Genomic DNA, 8,302 nt, shown 5'->3' with positions numbered 1-8,302 from the left:
TGATAATGTTTGTTGTGTATTGAAAATGGGAAATTTTGTTCCATGATCTCACCTAGCTCTCCTAAAAATGTTCCTTTGGAATACTGTTTGAGTAGTCAAAAATATATTGATTATGCAGCAATTTTGCACAAATTAGCTTTAAGTACTCTGAAATTATACTGCATACTATGCACTATAGGAAATTTTCCCCATTTTTTGGCCATAATTAAATACAGCCAAACAGCTGGACCGATTTAAATAATTTTTTGGATTCGAATTTTTGAAGACTCTTAAAAGGGAGGGAGGGACCATTAAAACTTTTCCATACACTGAAAAAAAAATTTCAAAGATAAAAATAAAATTAACTAAAAATTTCTTCCAAACTGTGTTTACCGGGTTGTATGTTCCTGGATCCAGTCCATACCTGTAACACTTAGGTATTTGCCTAAACTCTTTTCTTCTATTTTATTTTTTTGAGTGTAAACTAACTTTGGATAATAAAACAAACTTAGTTATGTTTAAAATTTTAATTTATTCATCAATTTGATTTTCTAATTCTAAATTACACAGAGCGAAAACTGCTTAGTAGAATCAAGAAGATGTTCTCTATGAATCGCTTTTGGGGTGAGGAGTATTCCGGCAGAAAGAAACGAAGATTTTTTAAAGAGATTCCTTATTATTTTCATGGTATAAATCTTTTTAATTTTTTCAATAAGTAAAACACATAAAATTAAGAAGAAAAGCTTGTTATTTACAATGTTTTTACTCAAATTCCGTTATTTTTGGCAACAAAAACACAATCCATAGAGAACAACTTTTTGATTCTATTAGGTTTTCTTATGAATTGCATGAAAAAAGAATTTCTTATTAATTTCATTAGTCTACCTAATAATTTTTTTCCAATAGGTACTTCTTATATATTTCATTAGGCTACTTAATAAGCTGTTTTTTATTAGGTATTCTTACTGATTTTATTAGGTTTCTATTTGATCATGTGCAAATTATCTTATTGAATTTGTTAATAAGAATATCTTCTTGATTATACTAGCTGGCTTGTTATTTCATGAATGCATACAAATCAACACAAAGACTTTTTTTTATGAATTTTTGGTTTTTATACCGTTATAATTGTTTACGTGTTTGTACAAGTGTTGCGGCGAACAACTTTTAGTTCAAAGTTGACAAGTGACAAGTAAAGAACTGGAAAGAGATAATAAAACAATTTTTCTAAAAAATGTAATTAAATTTAAATAAAAAATTGAATTATTGACAGTGGATGTGGTTTAAATAATTAAAAATTATTTTTGTTTATTTATTGAAAAGTGTTACATTTGACTGTAATGTCAACAAAAAAAAATACATAAAAAAACATAAACAATAATATTTTGAATAATGGGAGATCACAAAAGCTTAACGGAAAATATAGACATTTTTCCAATTTATAAATCCTGGGAACTATGTGATGAAACGTGTGACATTCTTTTAAATTTTGGAATTACATCAACAACCATATTAAAAAAAATGGAAATTGAAGACGTTGAAAATTTATTCAGGAAACTGGACAAACAATATACTGGGGAGTTGATTAAATTTAAAGCAGGCCTAAGGGAATGGAGAAGAAATATTGTTCGTGCAAAATAATGTTCATAAAAAAAATATTTTAATTTAGGCATCTTTTCAGAACCTACCGTTCATATGTGAAAAAGAAACTATATCGGCAAATAGTCGGATATTGGATTGGTTGGAAAAAATTTCAGAGAAACTCAGTAACTCAGGATATTCTGACTGCCCACTCAGTACACAAACGTCAGGAGACAATTCAATATGTGGTACTAGCCTTACTCCTTAGAAATACCGTGAAAGGACAGCTAGTACTAACTTTTAATGAAAAAAATAATTATCTTGACTCAAAAAATCAGAAGACTTTAGTGCACTGTATTATTGAGAAATATATTGGCACAAGATCCAAATTAACATACGCAGAAATGCAGCAATGGTCTTATGCTATCTGTGATGTATTTCCTAAAGAAAAACCGGTAAGAAATCTAAACCAAATTTTATTTAATGTACATATATTTTTATTAACAGTTTTGGCTATTCTAGGAAACATACTTTTTGAAACGGAAAGACGGGAAGAAAAATCCAACAGGAAAATTATTTTCTCGTTGGACTAATGTTGAAAAAGGAAAATTCGATGACTATAGTGGCAGTACTGCGGAGGAAACTTTTAAAGATTTTGATAGCGGTATGGATATATAAAATTTCTTAAAGTAATATAGATATGTATGTAAATCTTTAAACATCTATCTTTCACCCTCAAAGATAAATATTTCGAGCAAAAGTGCTGGCTGCAGCACAATTGCAGTCCAAGGGATCAGGTACTTTCATTCTGGAGGGAAACAAGGAAAATTAGAATGGATGAGATAAAAAATGCCAGTTCTTTGACGAATATTTTTAAAGAATGGCCACGATACAATGATTTCTTGGGTTATGATCTTGTAAGTATTGAAATTTATTTGTTCTGATTTAACTTAACTTTTAATATCTACTTTGTTTTGAAAAGGTCGATATAGATTTTGATTTTTTGTACCCAGACAAAGTAAATAAGTTATTCCTAAAGTTGGAAACTTTTTATAAAAAGTTGGTTAAAGTCTTTGACAATGAAATTAAAGACCGTGCATCAAGAGAATTTTACCTACACTATCTACGGAATGAAAATATTAATAAAGGTAAAATATTCTTTCAAATATTGACATATGTAAAATTTCGCATTTACTAATTTTTATAATTCTATTCAGATTGTAAGTATTGTATATGTACAATACTGCTTAACGCTTTGTTACAGCCACAACGTCTTAATAAAGAACATAAGCCTTCGATAGCCGATGCTCAAACAGACTTCGTCACTTTAGTACCAACTCTTAATGATTTTGAACCAAGAATCCTGCAAATTGTTGAAATGTATGCAGAAAGAAAAGAAAGACTTCAGCCAAGAGTAATGGTTGTTGGACCAGATTTTTCCAAAATCTCTGATTTTTTCGTATTTTGTGATGGCCTAAAGTGGAAGTGTCCTTCTTACATGAAATGTATAGACATTATTATAAAGTTATCCTACTGGTAATAATATTAAATTTTTATTTTTATATTAAATTACTTTCTAAGTAAATATATTTTATTATATTTCTAAAATATACTGTTAATAATACTTAATTTTTATTTCTAAGTAAACATATGAATAAGTAAATATATAAATAAAAATTCAATTATAATATCAAACAAGATCAAGAAGTATTATTTAAATAAACAAAGAGATAGCCTTACAGAATCAAGAAGAAAATCTTTTTGAAAAAAACAATAAGAAAGCCTAGTAAAATCAAGAAGAAAATCTTTTTGAAAAAAACAATAAGAAAGCCTAGTAAAATCAAGAAGAAAACATTTTTGAAAAAAACAATAAGAAAGCCTAGTAAAAATCGTAAGTTTTCTTCTTGATTTTTTAAAAAAGGTTTTCCTTATAAAAATAATAAGAATTTCTTCTTGAAAAAAAACCATAGAGAAATCTTATAAATGTTGTTCTATTTTACTATGTATTTATTAGGTACTGTTTTCTCTGTGTATCAACCATATTTAAAAAACAAGGGTTCAAAATAATGCTCGATTCTATTTCTTCATCTTTGTTCAGAGAAATACTGGAAATGAAAGGATCAGATGTATCCAATGCTCTATTAAAAACGTCGGTCAAATTATTCACACGGCTGCTTTTTCGTGCATGCAACAATCTATCAGATTTATATATTTTATGACGCGATTCAGAGGCGTCTTCACCGAAGCATCCAACGGGAATGCACAAAACATTCGTGACTGCTCCTCTTAACATTGATTTAGATTTTCTGAACAATCACTTTCATCTATATGTGACAAGAAATATGCATATATAGCGGCTCTTTTTGCATTTTCACCATATTTCTCATGCCATACATTAAATAATTCTGAGTTTTTCATACTGTATTTACCTGAAAAAATGCGTTTTTTGAAAAAGTATGCAAATATATGCAGCTGAAATATGAAAAATTCTGTAGGTAATTGACTGTCCTAAAGAACTGTTATGATGTTATAACTAACATCTGCTAACATTTTTTTGTAAGTCCAAATAAAATTCAGTTTCATAATTTTATTATTTCATCGTAAGGTCACTTTAATTTTTTCAATTTAATCGGTCTAATAGCCGAGTTCACCATGATTTCTCTATAAAGTACTCACTTTCAACATTATTTTCCATTTTTTAATTTTTAAAAACTCTATATATTTATTATGAAAACTTTTATTAGAAATTGTATCAAAATTTGCTGCACTCAATCGTTATATGAAAACTTATTTAGAAATCGAACATAAAACAACTGATAAAGTGACAAATAATCAACTTTTTTGCAAAATTTAAAAATATATGTTTACTTTGTGATATTTTTATTTATACTAAAGCATAAAAAATTTATTTTTCAAAAATTTAAATTTTACATTTTGGCCAAGAAATGGGGAAAATTTCCTATAGTGCTATGGCGAAATCGCACAAGATTTATCACTAGTCCCCATACAAGGTCACCCTCAGAAAATTACTTAAACTTTCATAATTGTCTTATAATAAAACGGTGCTACGATGGAAAAAAAACTTGGAAAACGACCTAGCGTAGGTTATAGGGCTTGCTGAGTACATTAGAATTTGTGTAAAAAAATTTCCGAAACACCCTCAAATTCAGAAGTTATTCTGAAAAAACCGTTTTCAGTGATGTCCGTGAACTTATCGATCTCATTCAGTCTCTGTCCGACTTTAAATTTTTAAACGGTGTTGGAAAGAAAACTGATTACGCTTTAAAATTACGTGCATTTTTTGATACATTTGTTAGTTATAAGTATTGATTTTGTTAAGAAAGAAAAACAAAATTTATCAACATTTTTGAATTTAGTCGCTTTTCACTGCTTATCTTGATATGGCAGCTTATAAAAATTTATACCAATGTATTAAGGAAATTTAGTTCTTAACAAACCATCGTTTTAATTATTTAAATCGGATGAAAATTTTAAAAGTTATTCAACTTTTCATTAACACCTTTTTTAGTATTTTCTCCCCCAGCCCATATGAATAAAAAAAAACAAAGAACTAAAAAAAAATGTTTTCAACAATTTTTAATTTACAAAGTAAATTTTGTGGAACTTTTTTCGTAAAAGTTTAATAACTTTTACAAGTATAAACCGATTTTAACAACTAATATCTCGTTTTTCTACATAAAATTGTCTTTAAAATACTGTGCAAAAAAAATAGGGTTTCATAGACAAAAATTAAAATAGCTATTGTTGAATTTGAAAAATTAGGAAAAAAAATAAAAAAACTAAAGTACTACGACCTACACTAAAACAGTTTTTTCAAAATAACTCAAAATTTTGAGGGTGTTTCAAAATCTTTGAAAACGGTTTTAGTATTTCCTCACCTAGGCCTACAACGTCCATAAGGTGGCTTTTCAAGTTCTGACAGAAAGTGTCATTTTGTAGTAGAGTGTAATTAATATCGTGACGAAGACATAAAGTAGTTTTATATGAATCTAAATCTTTTTGAGGGTCGGTCCATAATAGATCCACATATAACCCTTATATTAGAAAAATATGTTATTTTCAGATATTGATGGTGGGTATACAAGATTCGGCACATCCCACTAAAACACTTGTAATTGTTTGTCTTATATTCAAAATACATAAAATAACTTTTAATTATTTAGTCCTAGTAGACATTACAAATGTTTACTATACTAAGGTCTTACGCTAAAAACAATGTCTAAAATTACTAATAATACTTTAGCATATTACGCAATAATTTTGTTTGCTAATTGCTTTCGTTTTATGATATTTGGTTAGCAAATGTTATTTTCTTGTAAAAAAAATGATTTTACCTGTAAAATAAGTTCAAATTAATGATTTGTAGTTACGTTATCACAACTATTTATTATGTCTGTAAAGACTCTAATTATTTAAGGTTGTTTTAAGATTTGTAGTCATTAATTATCTAATAAAGCATATGAGCACGACAGACAATTTTAAAATAATAAATTACTAACATTTAAAAGACAAAGAACAAAATGAAATATTTATGGCTTGTTAATAGTTTGTCGGTTTAAGTTAACCCACATTATTATTAAGGGAATACAATAATTTGTATTATACTATATGTATATTATATGATTACTGTGTTATATTGTTGGGATATTTTTAAATAATGAATACCAGAAATATTTATATTTGGGGTAAAAGTTAGCACAAATTACAGTGAAGCTTTCTCAAATAACATGTGGATGAAGTTATAAGAAATGTTTATTGAATTAAGAAATTTAAATTTTTGATCACTAAGGAATAAATTCAGGAAAATTTCATCACCTTAAGTCCGTTACTCTAGGCTCTATCGTCCCTTCAGTAGACAGATAGACATAGTTAGATCCTCTTATAATTTTACAAAGAACCATACAGACAAAATTATTATAAATTTTAATTTTTTTTTTTAAATTTCATTTGTTTCGTATTTAAATTTATTAAAATTTCTAATTAATTTTAATATTGTGTAAAGCTACGCTTCCGCATACACTGTAATCGGCACCGAAAACGAAATTCCTACATCTGTACCGAAAAAAAGTTCGTTTAAAGAAAATCAAAATGAATAAAAAAAATAAATTTTCTTTATTGGAATAGGAAAAAATAATAGATTTTGTCAAAAATGATGAAATTATATTTAATGTGCGACATCCAAAATTAAAAAATATTTTCGTTTCTGTTTTATGCCGCAACGCACCCAACTGAAACGAAAACAATTCAGAAACGAGACGGTGACGAACACCAATCTTTTTCAGTTTCAGTTTTCGTTATCGGCGCCGATTACGGTGTGTGCGGCAACTAAGCTGGGTAAGTAAATGAGCAAAATCATTCTTCTTTTAAAATTTCAATAATTTATTTTCGTGAATGATTTTCGGAAGAGTGCATTATATGGGAGCTATGACTAATTATGGACCGATCGCCATGACATTAGGTCATGTTATTTATGTCTATATGAAAGTTATTCGTGTTGAATTGTAAGTGTATACCAACATTTTTAAGAGATTTTTGATTGTTAAAGTGATTTTCGGAAGCGGGCCTTATATGGAAGCTATGAATAATTATGGACCGATCATCATACAATTTGGTGACATTATTTCTGTATATATAAAACTTATTTGACTTGTACTTTGCGCACAAGGTTTACATGGACAGCCGAACAGCCAGCCAGCCAGATGGACGGACATCGTTTAATCGACTAAGAAAGTGATTTTTTATACCCTTCCCACTATGGTGGTGTAGGGTATAAAAAAAGGTTCGAAGAGAGTGGCAATTGCTTGGTTCTTGCACAACCACGATATGAGATTTTTTGTCCATCATCAGGCGAAGTTTATTCATTTGTAAAGATTTATATTTTCTGCCTTTCATTTCTTTCGAACAAGCTCAAACATAGTCCAATTGTATTTCTAATTGCATTTATAACAAAATATTTAAGATACGTTGCTTTATTGAAATAATATATACAGACCTTATAATTTTGACGCACTCCAAGATGAAAATTTTTGATATTTTGGTTTATAAATTGAATTAATACTAATCAATTGAGAGAAAAGGCTGCTTATTTGAACAACATTATATCACGAACTATTTTACCAATGGTATCAATGTTATTTATTTTTTGGTATAAAATGAATGATTGATGAAATTATTTTCTACAAATGTTGCTCTAAAATTATAAAGTTTATTAAATTTTTTATTAGATAAATGCTTCCCATCTGTTTTACAATAAAAGCTCATTGTTGACTTAAACTAAAATCAAAATTCTAAATATATATATAAAGTAAATTAATCACCAGTAGCATTCATTTTTAATTAAATATTTTATGAGAAAAAAAACCCTTGTGTATTTTTAATTGCTACTCTAGTTATTGCTTGCAAAAAAATCGTTTTAATTGCTTGTTAAAATAGAAAAAAACATATTTCCTGCTGAAATTCTGCAGTAAATATTGGCCAAGGTTGCCAAAAAATCCATTGTTTGTTTATGGATTTTATTAGACTTTTCTGGTTTTTTCAACTAATTTGGCAGCAAGTCAAATTGCTACGAATTATTTATGGGGAGCATTTACAATGAAATACAGTGTTATTTTTAGGGCTTACTTTTTATCGTTAACCAAAATATGTGTATACAGTGAAGTGCATATTTAATTAAATAAATAATTGAATACAATAGTTAGCATTACATATGGTTGAATATGTT

At 27.8% G+C, this 8,302-nt stretch overlaps 1 long non-coding RNA gene across 1 annotated transcript; it reads left to right on the top strand.

The window, feature by feature from the left end:
- Positions 1-1,841: 1,841 nt before the first annotated feature.
- On the top strand, positions 1,842-2,681 carry LOC135949158 (uncharacterized). Its single transcript, XR_010575853.1, has 4 exons — positions 1,842-2,015; positions 2,083-2,224; positions 2,302-2,477; positions 2,543-2,681. It is a non-coding gene; the product is annotated as an uncharacterized LOC135949158 (long non-coding RNA).
- The last annotated feature ends 5,621 nt before the right edge of the window (positions 2,682-8,302 follow it).

Source organism: Calliphora vicina, chromosome 1 (assembly GCF_958450345.1).
Source record: "Calliphora vicina chromosome 1, idCalVici1.1, whole genome shotgun sequence".
Classification (NCBI taxonomy): Eukaryota; Metazoa; Arthropoda; class Insecta; order Diptera; family Calliphoridae; genus Calliphora; species Calliphora vicina.
This window is presented reverse-complemented; position numbering and strand designations above follow the sequence as displayed.